The following is an 18,577-nucleotide window of genomic DNA, read 5'->3' as shown; positions in this document are numbered from 1 at the left end:
CTTTTGTTAGAGCGTTTCCTTTAATTTATTTTAGCCAGGGAAATCCTCCTCAGGGTAGGGATAGTGAAGCGTTTATCCCACCCTTTTATTTAATAAAATGGCTAAAGATGAAACCTCTTTACAAAGTTGTCTGCCTCACATTTCTGACCCCTCACAGGGAGATTCCACACACCATCAGAAGTGACCACAAACCTCAGTTTCATTTAGTTACAAAGAAGGGTTGGCTACTTTACGCATTGATGGATAGTTTGGAGCCATATAGGAGTAGAATTTCATCGTAGAATATATTCCTATTATACAGAGCCCAGTGGCAGATTGTCTGTCTAGAACACCAGGTACAGAGGGAGGAGGCGTGGATATTAGCGAGGAGTTGACAGCGAATGTGGCCACCGTTACAGAGGGGTAGGAGTGGATAGCAGTGGTTATGGAAGATATGGAAATGCAGACGTTCTTGTTATACATAAGTCAAGTATGGACAAGTGAAGAGGCAAAATCATCACCATACTCCAGGGTGAAGGATGAGCTGTGCAAGTCAGAATTGTGACTATCACAGGGGGGGGTGTTTTCACACCTGTAAGATGTTGCAGTACTTTGGTGCAACAGGAGCACTTGGGCCAGGGAGAGAAGGTTAGCATTGACATTCTGGTGGCCCAGAATAGATGATATGCTCGAATAGAAAATAGGAACACGTGTACCTTGTGCTTTGAGCCCAGGGTGCAAAAAGTGCCACTAGCCATTGGCAAGTCATCACCATCAACTTACTTTATTTGGCATTAAGCGATAAAAGTTTCCACAAAATATAAAACAACACAAATAAATTAATCATATTTCATTGAAAATTAAACTGTACGAAGTACGATGGCCCCAAGGCCCAGGCTTGGCTCTTGTAAATTAAATACCTATTGGGGAACTCTTGGAGTCAATCAAATGTACAGTCTCTGGGACATCATTTGGCATTGGGGTCTATGATGGGGGGAAATCGTCCAGAATCCTTTTCCCCAATGGTTTAGTGGCAGCCAGTTGGTGTCCCGTCTGATGGTAGAGATGTGGCTGGATCTAGGAAGGTTCAGTGCTGCTCTCAGCGAGTTATTTTGTAGAACCTGTAGCCTATTTAGGTTTGATTCAGAGGTTGCTAGGAAGAGTGTATTGCAATAGTCAACTTTAGACAATACTAAGGCTCTGGCCAGCGTTAGGCAACTGGTAGTGGACAGATAGGATTTACAACTGTAGATTAGTTGGTTGGTGTAAGCTGTGGATGATGCCAAAGAGCTGATTTGTTTCTTTACGGACAGTGTTGAGTCGAGGTTGACCACCAAGGTTTTTATTTCCTTGGCAACTTTGATTTTGTTTCCATCGATATCGAAATATGTGTACCTCTGATCTAGTTTATTCAGGCGTGCCAGAGTGCCGACAATCAGGAGCTTGGTCTTATCATCATTGAGGCACAGGCTATTAGTGGTCATCCAGGCTTGGATTTCTAGGTAGATTTCATTGATAAGCTTGGAGTCCTCTTCGTAGCGGCCAGAGAGCGGGATGAGGACCTGGGTGTCCTGCGTTATTGGTGTAGATTGTATTGTATTGTCCAGGTGGTCGAAGAGAAGCTTTGTGAATATATTGTAAAGTGTAGGTGACACGGATGAGCCTTGTGGGACTCCACAAAGTATAGGGCTCGGGTCTGCTGATGCGAAGGGTGAGAGAATTCTGGTGGTTCGATTGGATAAAAATGATTTAATCCAATTCGAGGCGTTATTGGAGTAGGCTGCTGCTGAGGTGAGATGTCCAGTCAGGATTTGGTGGTCGACTAAGTCAAAAGCAGCAGACAAGTCTAGGAGAAGGATCGCCAGATTGCCTTTGTCCTTTGCCTCGTCCATGTGGATTTTCAAATCCCAAAGGGCTGTCTCGTTATTCTCCAAATGCTTCTGGATTTGTAGATCTGCAACTCTACGCAGAATAGGTCTGTAGTTACTAGGAATGTTCAGGTCTAGGTTTTTTTTTTTTTTATTTGTTTTGTTTAGCAGAGGGATGTCCGGGGCCTCCTTGAGATTGTTGGGAACTCGACTAGTCTCGAAGGATGAGTTAATCGGTGTGGCAATGAAAGGTGCCAGATCTTTGGCTCCTTCCTTAATGATGGAGGCTGGGCAGGTGTCTCCTTGGCAGTGTGACGGTTTTAGACTTTTAATAATGTCTTCCACTTCATTGGGTGTCACTTGAGAGAACTCGAAAGGTGGGCAATGAGGGGTTTTTTGTTCATGCGCTAGTTTGGCGTAATGGTTACTTGAAAGGCTATTCTTTTTGGATTCTATCTTCTTTTGTAACAGCGTTATTTTGTCGGCTAGGGCTTGTTGGATTTTTGTGCACCAGGCCTCATCCTTAATGCAGTCCTCAGTGGGGGGTGCTGGTGATTCTAGTTCCTTTAAGATGCTAAAGAGCTTCTTGGTGCTTGATTTGGCGTTATGGATTCTGGTGTTGTAGCCTTCTCTTTTAGTGAATAGTATGGTAGCTTTGTAGGATGCCGCTGCTGTGGTGAATAAGGTTTTGTTGTGACTGGTGGGTGATTTACGCCAAGTGGTTTCTGCCGACCTTTTGTTGTTTCTAAGGATTTTTAGCTCGGACGTGAACCACTTGTTGAGGTGGGCGATTGGTTTAGCTTTTTTTGTTTAAGAGGTGCAGAGATGTTTAAAGCTGATGCCAGTGTATCATTGTATATGTCTACTAACTTGTTTGAGTCTAGATTTTTGTAATTGGCTACGTCAAGGATAGTATTGATAAGGGGGCCCGAGACTGGAAATTGTGATGTTTTGAGAGTTTCTGGATAGAGTGGGAGGTGCAATAGTGGTGCTTGGGGGGGTTATCCCTTGGATGGAGAATGAGATGAAGTGGGGGTCCTACCATGCTACTGGTTCATTATGGAGAATTGTGATGGAGCAATTGAGGTCAATTGAGGTCAGACACCCAGTCCAGGGTTCGGCCCTTTGTGTGTGTGGGTTCTGTGATTCTATGTTTGAAGCCAAGTTGGGAGATGGAGTTTGCCAAGGCTACGGCCTGTGTATGATTGGGATCCTGAAAACCTAGGTCAAGGTCTCCCAAGAGGATGGTTTGGGAGCCAAGTTTAGTGGTGGCGGAGAGGAGGTTATTGAGGTCTTCATCAAAGGAAGCGATCAGTCCTGATGGGCGACAGATCAGATGCATCAGAATAGTTTGAGCGGGTGAGTGCGATTTTAACTGATAAATGTTCTGCAGAGGGAAGGCTGGTATGGGCTGTGGCTCTGTGGGTCAGGTGGTTTTTGTAATGAAGGCCACTCCACCTCCTTTGCCTGAGTTTCTGTCAGCCCTGATAATAGCATATCCCTCTGGAAGGGCTAGTGAGATTGCTGGGCCTGCTGCCCGATGAAGCTAAAGGGTAATGGCCAGGAAGTCTAGGTCGATTAGCCATGAGAAGGTCAGCGATATTGAGGGAGTGGACCACTAGTGAGCGAGCATTGATAAGGGCTCCTTTGATGGTGGGCGGCATATGGGTGGCAGGAAGTCCTCCTGTGCTCGCCTTAGCCGAGGATGTAGATGCCATGGACAGTAGAGGGGCTGTGGTGGTGGAGATGGGGGTGTGTGAGGTAGGAAGCTCAGACTCTGCTGCTATGCAGGTGGTTGGTGGGCATTTTTTAGGATTGGGCAGAGAGGGATGATTGACCATCCTTAAAGTGATTGTGTGGTTAGGGAAGCGAGAGCCTAATGTCTTGTTTCTGATGTTAGTAGGGCATGGGATAAGTGGGGTGGGAGGTACGGCGAAGCGCTGTATCCATTCGAAAGGGCTGAGTGGGGGCTGGCTACAACCCTACTAAGGGTGCTGTCTCCAAGGGTGTAATTTTTACTGTGTAGGAGGAAGTTAGATGGGGTGACATTGTGGAATAAAGGAAGGAATGAAGGAAGAAAGACGTGTGGGCGATGTTGTGAGAGTATGTTGTGAGGAGGTAAAACCCCTTCAGGGTATCAAAAGGATGTTCAATGTATTTTAAACCGGTTGAGGTAATACAAGTAGATCGGAAACGTGCAGTGACTGCAGATGGGTAGAAATTGAGCAAGGACCATCTGGCAGTCATGAAAAATATAGAGGAAGATACACAGGCATTGGGGAAGTGGGAGGCGTCAAGTACAGAGGAAATGGTGATGCAGCTGTAAGTGGGTATGGTGACTATGAGAGCGAGTTCTGGGTGCAAGTGAGATGGCTACAATGCTGAAGGGATACCCATAGGATGTGGCATAGGTATATTGCAAAGAGAGAGTGCAAGTTGAGGCGGCTATATGGATGAAGGGTGTGCACAGGGAGATGCTACTGGAGATGTGGAAGAAGAGGCGACTGACAAGTAGACAAACAAGGAAGGTTGCAAATGGGCAGGATGACACAGGAATGAAAGAGACCTATCAGGACTTCTTACTATTTTAAACAGGCTCTTTGTGTTGCATGCCCCCTTTAGGGTAAGGACATCATGAGTTGTTAGTCATAGTATTGTCAGTCATATCATTGTAAGTTATGCTGGTTGCATATAAATAGGTTTTTAAAATGTTATTTCCACTAGATGGGACAATGGTGGGGTCTGTTCTATTTGAATACTACTGTATGTTTCTTCTATATGAAATAGTTGTCAGGGATTAAGAGGGGGCATATATGGTTGAGGCATATGTTGCAGGATGCATCCTCTACATTCTAGACGCTTCCACACTTCATGCAAGAAAGGTTGTTACAGTTGTAGTGCAACAGTTAAACTGGTAACTCTGACCTGGGTACCAGGGACTCACTGACTAGCAGCAATACAAATATATAGTTATATCTGACCAAAGGTGCACCTCCACACCAAACAAAGGGGAGGCACATACTTACACAGTATTCTATACGGGTCAGGGGCAGAGTTTGAGGGAGTGGTAGGATATTCTCAATCTGCTAACCTAATGCAAAGGCCTGGATTGCTTACGTCCAAGCAGGTTCCTGTTTGCAAGCAAGAAACAAGCTACTGTTGGGATGCACATCCAGCACCCATGGCCACCCAAACAATTTAGGTTGTGTAAAATATATTGAAGTACGAGAAAGTGACAGTGCATGGCTACAAGGTGGGGGTGTTGAGGTTTAAGGTGTGAACTGATAACAACAAACATAGTTGCTTTGTAAGCAGGCATGGACATATACGTTGGCCCAGGTAAAGGACACGAGTGCCAGTGAAGTACAGTAGTTAAAATATAGTGTACAGGGTTGTAAATAGGCCATGGTCCCTGACACGAGAAAAACTGAACAACGCCATATTTGAAGTGAGGCATAGAATGGTGAAAGTAGCAGCATAGTATGGTAACGTGTTTTGAATCACCTTCCCATTCCAAGCCCCAGCAGTGAAACCAAATCCAGAAGCCTTCCAAAATGTAATTGCATCAAGCTAGGGCCTGTGAAACCAGAAAGGAATGCTAGAGTGTCCAAGCACGGGCATGGCTGCACCCATCCACGAAGGACAAACTCATGAGAGCCGGAGTAAAGGTTTTGAGCTGCCACAAGTCCCGGTCTAGATTTAGAGCATTAGCGCCCCCAGAATAATGGCCATCCCATTTGAACTGCCAGACGCCCATAGAACAGAATACCTAATCTATCAGAATGTGGCAGATTAGTGTGGTCCTCGAGAGGCCCAGGAAAAGCTCTGAGGAGGTGCAGCTGATAAGGGGGGGGGGAGCCAGGAGTGAGCATACGAGCAGCAAGAGGTGATGCCAACTAGTGTAGTCCCACGACGGGGAGGCATGGTGGGCGCCCGCATTTCTGGTATCAAGAGAAGTGCTCCATTATTCTAAAAGACCAATTTGACCTCGGAGCTATCCACTGAGCTCATGCTAACGACCAGGTGCACACCATGTGACTAGGCCCATGGGGAGGGTAACATTCTGGGAGGTCTGTCAATTAGGTTGCAGTAACCAAAGGTGATGGAGTAGGGGACGCGTTAGAGGGCAAGTGTAAATTAGAATGTGGCCAATCGGCCGAAGGACAAAAGGGGACTGGTAGTGTGTATATAGGACATAGCCAATGAGGGTGGGGGGGGTGAACACTGTGTGCGTCTTCAGTTATGATGTCTCTCCTTATAACACCATGTTTGCTTACTGAGAGTTCTGTGGTAGTTGTGTTCTACGGGGCCATCTGTCACCTATTTCCTTTTTGTATACAAAATAAATGTATTTTCCTTGCAAATAGTTGCACAAAGCCTGTTTTCCTTAGAGGATAGTTTTTTCCCTTTTCTGGAAGTCTTGCCTCAAACTACCCTAGAACCTTTAATCACATAAATGGGCCAAATATTCTTTGTAGGAGAAGAGAACAATACGGGATTCGCCCACCTATAAAAGTCTATGCACAGACTATTTGTTTAAAAATGTAAGATGCGTTAATTGGTTTTACAATAAACCTTCAAAATATCACACAGTTAATGCAAAGCTTTTTTAAACATTATAAATGTTACAAAATCCTAACGTGTGCAAATCATATTTCATTTCATAATCTGGTGAAGTATCACAACTTCATTGTAGAATAACAGAAGGAGCTGTGCTGATGTTAATTTTTGCTTGAGCGACTACTCAGACATTATGCTCATTTCTATGCAGCTTAATTTAAATACATTTCCAAAATCGTGTTACTACGAAGAATAAGCTCAATTGTTGCACAGCTATACAGCACATCCAGAGGAGATCCATGATCACAGCCTTTGCATAGTGAAAAAAACTTTCCAAAGATCACTATCCTGTCCTCCATTACTAGTGAACAGTGCAATTCAGTCGTTTTACGTTTTCCATTTCTTTTACATTTTTACAAAGCCTGCAAGATCTATTGGATCTCGGAATCACTTGTGGCACCAAAACTCTCCAACGTGTTTAAGCAATTAACCAGAAATTTTAAATAGATGTGTCTATTCATATTTCTGTCTCGCTTCGGCTAAATTGCAGAATTCTTTTAAATGGGGTCTGGTTCTCACATCAGACCAATTCATTAGCCAACCCCATTTAATTGCCTTTTTTCCTCAAATTCATCAAGTTCAGACTTACAGACATTCTATATTTTGAAAGAAACTGCTAATTTAATTCTCTAAACTTGTCGAGTGCTTTCGTTGTATAACAGCTCATTTCAATAGGTTGTTCATCTCTCCAAAGGAGTGCATTATCTTAATAAAGAATACTCCTGTTCTAATTCTGAGTGTTGTACTTAATGCCACCAGTCCCATTTCTAGTCTAATTGTAGGGAGTATTACGTCGTTTGGAAGTCCCAATGCTGCATACCAAAACGTTCCCTCCAATTTTGTATGCAAGTTGTTTGTCAAAGTTTATGGTCAATACTTCTAACCCATAATTATTCATTGTATCACTTTCTGTAAATAGAGAGTATACGGTGGCTTAAGTGAAAAGTCCCCTCATCTTCTAATCTATCCCTTTCAAATAAACGCCAAGAGCTGCGGCTCTTGAACCTTTTGCTTTGTAGCTTAGTGACAGATTTTCCATAGAGATCTCTAATCACGGCGGTTATTTATATTCAGTAAACACTTCAAGTGGTTGATTCAAAGAGTCACATTTTTTTCCCCAATGTACATTTTCTATGGGGGAAAATGTAATGTATATTTTGTTAATATTGGTCAGATGATTTATCATTGCATATTGACAAAGTGCGATCAGAAATATTTGTAGTCCTATACGGGTGTACGATCGTACAATACAAGATCATCATCTGCACATGATGGAAAAAGTAGTTTGTGCTGAAATGTGGTTGCCAACATCTTAGCATTCCATGCTTCTCTTAAATCTGACGAATATAAATTTAAACGAGTTGGGGCTAACAAAAACCCTTGTTTAAGGCCCATATTGGCTGTAAAAGATGTTCTACTATGTCCTTTGAGGTCTAATCGAATTTTACCTCAGGATCTGTATGTAGCCCCTCAATACATCTTAGTGACCTCTTCGGGAGGCCCCTAATGTGTAGTTTTGACCATAAGAAACTGTGGCAGACAGTATCAAACGCTACACCTATACTCAACGGGCTAGGCCTCACACCAGGGTGCTGCCTTTTTAAAGGCTTTTTATTCAATTTAAAAAGGGATGGGGCAGGGTAAGTGTAGATAGAGGGAGACCTGTACAAGTTTGGAAAACTTCTGCCATCTTGTTTCTCTCTGATTCTATTTCCTGTCCCCTACACTTCCTGTAGCCACAAAGCACTTTGGATGCAATGTCAGAAGGGCAAAATCCACTCCTTTCAAGAGCAGGGATTGGACGCCTAAAGCAGGCTAGCCTTAGTCCAATCAGCTGTGGGCATTAGCCTTTAAAAGAAGAGGTCCCACACCATGTCTTTGAATCATCCTTTGGACTCCAACCTGAAAGAGGACTTAATTGAACCCAGCTGGGAGAGCAGTCCTTTCCAGAGTCCTCCAGTTGTGAGGTGAAAGCAGGAGTTCCAAGGCAGCGGCGAGCGCTGTCCCCTAACCATCCCCAGAGACCATTGGGCGTGACCTCAGCTGCTGGACCAAGGCCATGTCTCTGCCAGCCACCCTGTTGCCTGGGACCTTGCCGTTTTCCAGGACCCCTGAATGTGTGTGCCAGGCTCCCCCGTATTTGGAAGACAGAAAGGACTAACCTTGGCCATTGAGGCCCTGAAGTGGGAATAACAGCACCTGAAAGCCAGAACAGCAGAGATCCTGGTTCTCAACGTTGACCAACTGCATGCCGTGACTCGAGCATGTTCAATACAGAGTGAACTATCAGGACCTTTTGACGCTGCCTGTGGCGTTCAGTGTTCTTCGAACTGCTGTTTACCCATTTCACTCTGTTCGCCGCCGGACCGCACCAGCTGAAATGCGTCGCTGCCTTGGCTTGAACCAACGAAACACATCTGCTTTGCATTGCTTGAGTCTCTGTCTGAAGCACCAGCCTCGTCATCGCTGTGCCTGTAAGTCAATCGACCCAATCTTGGTGTCCCCCGAACAGCGACCTCTGCATAGAATCAACTCGCCTGCGCATCCTGGTACCAGCTCACCACTGAACTTCAACCACAGACTGAACTTGGGGATCGCCCGATCTGCACAGCACAAGTAGACAACTTGAGACTGCAGCCACCTTACCTATTACTCCGACTCGACGCCAGCTTACCGCTGGACAAATGCGCCCGTCACATCTTCGAACTGTAAAGAACCTGTGATAGATGCCGAGAAGCCTGGTCGAAGCCGAGAAGCCTGGTCGAAGCCGTCAAATATCCAAGACCTTTGCAAAGGTATTATTGACTAGAATCTGACCCATCTTTGGTTCCTGGAGACTGAATAGGTCATTTTAAATTGTGCCTGCAACCTCAAGAACATATCCTTTGAACATTGGGGCCTTTGATTCCCCTTTCTCACCCCCGCCACACGTCTCATTACCCAGAGAGCTGCATCTATTCTATCTTTGCATATACTGTTTATTTCGACTGGGTGGATTTTTAGTGTTTTTCGAGCTAGTTAGGATTGTCCATGGGGTTTTGATTAAAGTATATATTTTTAATAGAACCTTGAATGGCCTTTTTGTTGGACTGTTATACTTTGCTGTTTGGGTTGGTACTGAACCACATTCACACCATTCTTAAGAGCATAGCCTTCCCTTGGCCACATTACCACATAAGGCAAAGGGGGTATATTTCTTAACTGTGCCACTTTTACCTTTATGATTGGGTTGGTTTGTAGAAGTGTGAGGGCGCTTTAGCATCGACTCATCCTTGTACTCCTGCCGAGAAGAAATCAATTTGTCATAGATCTAAGATTTCATTGAAAAATGTAGTTGCAAACCGGGCTCATCCTTCCAGATTAGACAGCAAACATGCGTTGGCAAGTCTATTGTTTCCCAGAGCTCTAGATTTTTTAAAGCACCTAATGACATCCATAATGTCCACTCTTCGAACACAAGCTACTGAATTCCCCCATTGTCTATCTTATGTTCCTTTTGGTAGCCGATATAAAATCTTATCTTGCGAGTATGTGCCGCAAAGTGATCTTTAATAAAAGGCACATCAGAGATCTTCCACAATAGGCATTTCCTGTTTTTGCTCAAATATGATTACGGTTAGAAAGTAATTACCACAAGACATGTGTATCTTTGTTTATTAGGATCCTCAATACTGTTTTGTAGCATTTCAACTAACCTTTATATTGATGCATAATTGACTTTGATTGTTTGTATTTGTGCAGGGAATTATTATGGAGTATAAGCTTAAGATCTTACCACAATGCAGCTTTAATACATTTGATAACAGGATCATACGTTTTATTCTCTTGTGTACAGAGAGCTCTAGTGGGAACTTTCCTTGCAACAAAGAAGCCCTCTGTCCATCTCACGATTTGTTTGCTGTGTCTCTGAATAGTTATATCCGGGGGTAGATCCTCCAGAAACAATCACACCTCTTATTTGATTGTGTTTTATCATGCAATTGTAAAAAGCCTTAATATTAAAACAAACAATACAGTTAAATAAGTTTCTCCGAGTTGCAAATTTTGGTTTATCACTACCGGCTAGTGTTAAAGTTAAAAACGTGTTGTCACTATAGTTATTTCTAATTTTATTTAGTGTTTTACAATGTTCATAATGCGTGAGGTTAACAAAGTAGTAACAAATTGTGGATTGTTTTTTAGAATCAAATCTGGTGTATTTTCCAGGAATGTTCCCCGAGATTCTGTCACTCAGCATTGCCAAGTTCAAGTTACTAAACAGCATATCCCAATCATGTCCTAATGAATTGCCTATTTGTGGTATCAAAATGGTTTGTGGGAGAGACAAACTACTCTCCTCGCGAGAGCCACCATAAATTGTTACGCCTGAACCGATAGCATTTAAATCTCCGGCACAATCGATGAGGAAGCCTGGTTCTTCCGCAACCCAATTTTCTAAGATCTTGTCTAAGACTTTCATAGTCTCTGTTTTTCCAATATGATTCCGGGGACGTAGATGTTGCTCAACAGTCCCCGCTCAATGCTCGCATCACTGCTAGAGTTCTCTATCACTACCACTTTTTTTACATCGTTTTTCCAAAAACGGTGCAAGTATTTCAATGCATTGCTAATGCCTACTATTAAGCCCCATTAAGCCCCATTTCAGACGTTCCAACGGTCCTTTGATTGACTCGTTAGTATAATTGGAGTAACTGCCACGCAGTAAGCCAGGTCTCTTGAATGAAATACATTTCAAATTTGTTTCAAGTGTTTCACATAAAAGTACTATAACATCAAATTATGTGCAATTTGAATATGTTGCTGTAATTTACAAAAGTCTAACAGTGAAAATTATATAATTATAATCCTCTCATCTCCTCTTCTTTCCTGCTCTATAAGCATATATGTCAACTTTTTCCCTTAGCTGTGTAGCGCATTTGCTGAATGTGTTTATATTACAATAGAGCACTCGCAAAGTATAACTGAGAAATAGGGTGCGAGTAATTAAGTGGCAAGTGAATTATAACTGTTGGGAAGTACCAGGAAGACCGAGCTGATGGCCCCATTCCGCATTAACGTCATATCACGAGATCCGTCAAAAGACGCTCCAGCCCCCTTCATAGGGAAGGCGGAGCGAGAGGGCGCAGCGGCTCCCACCCTCCGCAAAGTGAGGCTGCACCGCCCGAAGAGATCCAAAGCGCACCAGGAGAACGGATCAGAGCCGAGGAGCAAGAGCCCCCCACCTTTGGAAGGGAGGAGCTTCCTCCACGAGGTTCGGAATAGAACTACACAAAGCGCCAAAGAGCACATGTCATAAAGAATTCAGCGACAACACAGTGAATCCGCACACGCCAAACACTCGGTGCAATCCCCCTGAGGCGGGGAGGGGGTTGCATAAATAATCAGACAGCATTCTTTACGAGCATCTAAACCGATACATTGATTGGCAGCAAAACTAGTGCTGCAGGGCCCAGACAGCTCAGAGTCAAATACTGAAGCCTGCACATTCAGGAGTAAATCTGGTGCAGCCACACTGAGAACACAGTGAGAGAGTCGATGTGCCACACCACCTGGAGACAGGTACATACTATGGCAGAATTTGAATGGAGTGAGGAGGAACAGAAGGAGGACCTGGCCGATAGTTTTAGGGAAGTCTGGTAGAAGCAGTGGCTCAGGGGCTGAGACCCCTGCAAGAGAGGCTGTCGACCATCAAGACATTCTTAACCAGAAGAGCATAAGCACCAACACTAAAGAAAGCATGTCCACACGGGCCATGCCAGAGGGCCCTCAGGGGTGTAACAAGACCTGGAAGAGGGAAACCTCTTCTGACCCCCGGGTCAACCAGATGGGGCAGATGATGAGGCTCAAGAGGCTACCAACGCCTTCATGAAACTAAGGGACGCATTCATGCGCAAGTCAGAGTGCCAAGCCTCACTAACCCCTACCCAGGGGATGAAAATATGGGCAATGAGGCTCAAGAGGAAGAGCCCACAGAGACCCTACCATCCTTGCAAGAAGAGGACGACAGGGCCGATGAGGACGATATACAACCGCCTCCCAAGAAACAGCTAAGGAAGGAGAATAAGAGGAAAACGATGAGGTGGCAGACATGTTTGAGCCAGAGAATATCAGAAACCCAAAATCGTCAGACTGGCTGCCCTCACCACGAAATACGACGCAGAGGCTGCGCAAGGCTCTCGAAAGGGAAGCGAGGCAGCGCATGCGGCCCGAACGTCCAAAGCTAGAGCTGCCGGGAAAGGTGGCAGAGGCGCCAGAACTATACCAGATGATGCTGGCCTTCGTGTCAAAAGGTCTACAGAGACCCCCGTGGAGAAGCTGCCAAGAAAATGTATTCGATATAGCAGGGCCCTTGGCCAAGATTATGGACCTGGCTGAGCGGTACCGAGACACCAGCGAAGAGGTGGACCCAGACATACTAGCTAACTGGGCACAAAGGGTGGTCTGCCTCTTAGGCAACGCAAACTGTGCCATATCTTCAGAGCGCAGGGGAGGCCTCCCCCTAAAGATTGACCCCAAGCTAGGAGAACTAGCCTCCTATGAGGGGGGGAAGAGGCAGCTAAGGGACTCCCGTTCAGGGAGAAGTTAGGAAAGGAGATTTGTAGGCACCTACACCTCCCTAGAGAAGGCCCAAGCATCTATAAAGAAGATATTCCCAGCGAGAGTTTTCTCCTTGACCGGTCGGTATCAAGGCAGAGCGAGCGGTCGCTATCAAGCCACAAGAAGGCCTCAAAATAACAGGGCCCACTACCGGGACAACAAGCAGCCAAATGCTTTCTTCCCCACGAGAGGGCGCTTTCCGAGAGGAAGACGAGGAAGAGGTCAGGGAAGAGGACAAAGCTTCCCCACAGGTGAGAAATAACCCGTACCCGCAAGTTGGGGGGAGAACACAGCGCTTCAGGGAGAACTGGCGCGCACTTTCCAGCGACAACTGGGTTTTGCAGACAGTAAAAGGGTTGCAACTAGAATTTATACAGGTACCCACCCAGACCCAACCGCCCCACCCCTGACCAATGCACACGGCGCAGGTAGAGAAAGAGATTTTATATACAGAACTGCAAAGCTTAGAGTAGAAGAGGGCCATAGAGCCTTGCAGCACACCAACAAGATTCATAAGCAACATGTTCCTGCTGCACAGGAAAGAAAGTAAGACCCGTAATGAATCTGGAAGAGCTGAACAGCTGGGTGACGTATCACCATTTCAAGATGGAAGGGATTCACCAGCTCAGAGATATCCTCAGATAGGGCGACTGGCTCACGAAGATCGACCTAAAGGACGCTTACCTCACGATATCAGTCCCAAAGGAGATACTGACCCTTTCTAGCGTTTGACTGGGACGGATAATTTTGGCAATTCACGACAATGCCGTTTGGGCTAGCCTCAGCACAATGGGCCTTCACGAAGCCGATAGCGGCAGCGATCAGGATGATTATTTACCTGGATGATACCCTGCTGCTGGCAAACAGCAGAGAGACGCTGCAGTATCAGACAGGCTGGGTGAAGGAGATGTTAGCATCACTAGGCTTCCAGGCTTCTTAGTGTATCAAGAGAAATCAGACGTGATCCCGACGAGGAGAATAGGCTTCCTCTGGTTCATCATAGACACCAAGGCAGCTACCTTAGAACTACCGGCCAGGAAACTAAGAGATAAAAAGGGAGATAAGAAGATGTCCAAACAAAAGAGAGTAGTGTCCCCGAGGACGATAGCGAGAGTAGTGTGTCTTCTAGCACATCAATTCAAGCGATATTTCCAGAGCCCCTACATTATCGGGCTCTACGACGACTACAAATAAAGCACCTACAGCGGGGGCTAAAGTACCACCAAACAGTACCCATCGATGTAGAATCCAGTATAGAACTGGAATGGTGGCTACAAAATATGGACGCCTGGAATGGAAGGCCATATTCGGAGACCGACCCAATGTGGTGATAGAGTCAGATGCCAGCAGAGCAGGCTGGGGAGCCCGCTCTGGGGGAAGAGCTCAGGATGCACATAAACTGTCTGGAGCTGCTAGCCGGGTCATTCGCAATCAAAGCCTTCATGAAGGGCAAAGTGAACTTGTGTATTCTGCTGAAGATGGACAATATACCAGCGGTCAGATACATCATTCACTTAGGAGGCACGAAATCCAGATTGCTGGCGGAGCTAGCCAAGGATTTTTGGCACTTCTGCCTCGAATCAGGGACCTCGGAGGTAGCAGAATATCTTCCGGGCTCGCTCAATACAGTAGCAAATTGGAACTCAGGACACTTGTCAGACTCCAGCGACTGGATGCTGGACAAGAGTATTTTCCAACAGATAGAGAAGCCATGGGAACCAGTCCACACGGACCTAGTTGAGTCCAAGTTTAATGCTCAGAAGAGCAGGTATTTCAGCTGGAGGTTAGATCCAACAGCGGCAGGAGTAGGCGATTTCCTTCAAGACTGGATGGGAGCCACGCACTTGTTCCCACCATTCATAATGATGAACGGGGTGCTAGCGAAAGTCTGCCGAGAGGAAGCGAAGATGATAGTAGTGACTCCAATATGGAAGTCGCAAGTATGTTTCCCGACAATGATGGAACTGGTGACCGATTCGTCAGGAGACAGCCTACTCACAGACCCAGCTGCAGCCTACTCACGGACCCAGCTGGGTCATATCATCCTCTGAGAGTGAGAGGGACTCTCCCACTAATGGCGTGCATGATAGCAGGAGACGCTGGGACCTCCCGGGCATTTTGGCATAAGCTGCGCACCTCATCGTGGAATCATGGGCGCCGTCCACGAGACGGAGCTACAACGCAGCTTGGAGCAGATGGTCTTGATGGTTCAAAGGGAGTAATCTTCATCCCGTTTTGGCCCCTTTAGTGGAGATCTTGAATTTCACGGCAGAGCTGCTGCAAGGCGGAAAGGCATACAGGACGATAGGAGTGTACATGTCAGCCATATCAGCGGGACATCTGCCCGTCGAGGGAATGCCCGGCCATTCGACTCATTAGAGGAGTACGATTCAGGAGACCACCAGAACCAAGTTCTGAAACTACTCACCAGCTGGCCAGGAAACAGATACCCATCGTTGAAACAACCGTCAGGGAAACTAGCGATGCTTTTATGTCTAGTCTCCGGTAGGAGAGTAGCGGACTTCAGAGCGCTGGACGTGAACAGAAAAGCATACGGACTAAAAGAATTACCTTTACGGTAGTCAGGTGAACGAAGACCGGTTCCAAGTCAATAGTTTACCCTTACCTGCACGATCACCTCAAGTGGTCACCTTAAGTGGTGCGTAGCTGCCTGCATAAAGAAATACGAGTATAGGACAGTGGAGATGAGACCAATGCGGACAACACAATTGCTTATAGCATGCAGGAAGCCTCACAAAGCAGTCGCAACAGCCACCATAGCGAGATGGCTGCGCAAGGTGATGCCATTAGCAGGGATAGACATGTCTAGATTTGGAGCACATTCCGTGAGGGCGCAATGGCTTCAAAAGGCACGAAGTTGCAAGATATTCTGCAAGCGGCCACCTGGGCCAGCGACAATACGTTTAGAACATTCTATTTCAAGCCTGTGCAATCAGTAGCAGTGAGAGTAGTGACAAGCTTTGAACAAGCATAATGCTCGCCTCAGGTCTTGACATAGAATGAAGATTACCCCTCCTAATGGCGCAGGGAGTCTTGATTCCATTAAAGACAAGGAGGCAAGCTTTACTTTCCCGCCCTAGATACACAGGAGAGTTATTGTCAATATCTATGATTATGTTTATGATGGATTTTTCTCTTGGAAAAGGGTTGTGTATATGCCGCCCTAATGTGCTCTTTATGTTTTCGGTAGGAGATGACCAGAAGAACAACTGAGTCAGGGTAGTGAAAGCACAGGCTGATGGAGCGGCAAAGCCCAGCAGACATATGCAGAGACCAAGCACAGCAGAGCAGATGAGAGAGGAGGCACCGTATTTGGACAAGTTCAGAGTTTTGGTTATGTGCATAGGGCATGATGGAGTACAGAAAGACAAACTAAGGGAAATTAAGTTTATTCCAAGAAAATACAAAATGTGTTTTCCCATCTGGAAAGTTACAAAGTTTTATTGTAATTGCTGGAGACAGGAATAAATATGAAGCATAAGGCTCGCCTCCGTGTCTTTAATATAATTTAATATAATCAAGACTCCCTGAGCTATTAGCAGGGGTAATCGCCATTGTAAATACCAAACCAGGAATTCAAACTATTCTGCATGGCTATGGTGAGGAAACAGTGGTGATTATTTACAAGCGGGCATATTACGTATAGCTTCTCCCTCTCATTCTGTATGATTTTGCGGGACGGAGAATGCAGTTAACACATTTGTAAATTAACATAACGATTCCTCGTCCCAACTGTGCGAAAACAGTACTATCACAAACGCGAGTTCCATTTTAAAGAAAACATTCCCTGTTAAACGAAACTAGTGTTCTGGGAACGTGACTGTTAGCAAAAACAAGAAGGGCTGGCTTATTCTATACACAGAATCCACTTGTTTAATCGCGTGTGGAGGGGGGGGATTGTATTTAAAGCTGGGCAGAGGTGGGTGGGGCGGTGTTGGAGAGCGAGATAAGATCAACTGTGAACTGTTACGCGGCGTTGTGATTTTCAGTGTTAAATGTGCACTTGAAATAAGGGGAATGTGTGGGGTAACAAGACAAGCACTAACAAGTAACGAGAGAGGGGATTGGGTGACGAGGCCCCCTATATCGCTGCTTACCAGTTACCCTGCGCGTCCACTGTAACTGGAAACACCTTGCTTGAGCAAGCCTAGCGTGCTTCGCCGCCACGGAAAAGAGTCCACCAGACGCAGTGCACTTGGCTTTCCCTTACCGTGTGCTTAATCGTAGCTTTCTTCTTCGTGCCCCCCAAGACGTTTCCGGTAGTACTGCCCGGCGTCGGCAGGCAGAGGAGCTAGAGGCGGCGTGCGAGGGCGCGCTGTTGCCGAGTCGTTGTTAAGGTAACACGCCGCCGCCGCCGCCGCCGCCGCTGCTGGCATGGCCTGGGACGCTCTCTCCCAAATCTCAGTTTCTTTTCTCAGCTAGAACGAACACTTGTCTACCGGCCTGGTTGTTTAGCCTCTCTGACTAAAAAAAGAATTCATTAATACATGAATGTAAAGTCTCACCACGAGAGTTATGTTTATCATCCTTTTCTGAACATGGCTGCCTCTGCTTGCTCACTTTGATCGGATGATCGGACAGAATGATATATTTAAAGATTTGAAGATTTTATTGCACACGCGCAGTTCATAAAATAAAATGTAAAAAAAAACTACTAAGTCAATTGTAATAGTACAGAAACCACGTCACATTTTAACCGTTGACTGGTAGAAAAAAAGTATGTCCATTGCCCACTAGTCAAAGAGAAAACTGACTTCATGACCTTCTCGGGCACAGCAAGGCGGAGCTTGTATAAACTCTGTTAATGAAATATCCTGTATATCACAACAAATGCTATTTTGGTGCTCTCTTGACAGGCACTAATTTCCGGCACGGTGGTAGCAGAAAAAAAGTTGCTGGAACGGTATTACCGACACCTTTACTGAGTACTGCCAAATTCAGAGTTGCCCAATTTTGGAGGCATTTCTACCGATGGAATTTACTGATGGACGAACTACCTCCAACAAATGACCGTCATTACCAGAAAAATGACCATCAGAGGAACTACCAAAAAAATGTCATATTACAAGTTAAAATACCTGCAAAGATGTGTGGCAATTGCTCCAGAAAAGGGTGCATTTACGACCATATTTTAGGTGGAGGTAAATGCATCCAGGTGGAGAAAATTTAGATTTTCCAGACTAACATGCAGGAAAGTCATAATTCTATTAAAGACACAGAGGCAAAGTATTATACTCTGCTCTCTTTATTTTTTTTATTGTTGTTTTACGATATAAAATATCTTTACAACACAATTTAAAAACAGTTTATAAAAAGATACAGATGAAAAGAAGAGAAGATAAAAAATTAAATAAATAAAAGACAACAAAAACAGCAAAGACAATAACGTAAAAAACAACGAAATACATCATATGAACATAAGTCAGAATAATAGCAGTGCCACTTAAAAATAACAATATCGAAGACAAAGACCTATTAATTCATTTGTTCAC

At 45.2% G+C, this 18,577-nt stretch overlaps 1 protein-coding gene across 3 annotated transcripts in view; it reads right to left on the bottom strand.

The window, feature by feature from the left end:
* The window catches only part of CFAP92 (cilia and flagella associated protein 92 (putative)), a 1,690,090-nt gene extending 1,672,521 nt beyond the window's left edge, over positions 1–17,569 (bottom strand). The window contains exon 1 of one of the 3 annotated variants that reach the window (XM_069643961.1): positions 17,296–17,569. The gene's annotated coding sequence lies outside the window, so the exon portion shown is untranslated. Of the gene's footprint in view, positions 1–17,182 lie in introns of all 3 variants that reach the window. The other 2 variants (XM_069643959.1, XM_069643958.1) reach the window with 2 other exon arrangements.
* Between the last annotated feature and the right edge of the window lie 1,008 nt (positions 17,570–18,577).

The sequence above is a fragment of the Ambystoma mexicanum genome, chromosome 2p (genome assembly GCF_040938575.1).
Source record: "Ambystoma mexicanum isolate Mex_15411 chromosome 2p, UKY_AmexF1_1, whole genome shotgun sequence".
Classification (NCBI taxonomy): domain Eukaryota; kingdom Metazoa; phylum Chordata; class Amphibia; order Caudata; family Ambystomatidae; genus Ambystoma; species Ambystoma mexicanum.
The sequence above is the reverse complement of the archived record's forward strand: the minus strand, read 5'-3'. Positions and strand labels throughout refer to the sequence as shown.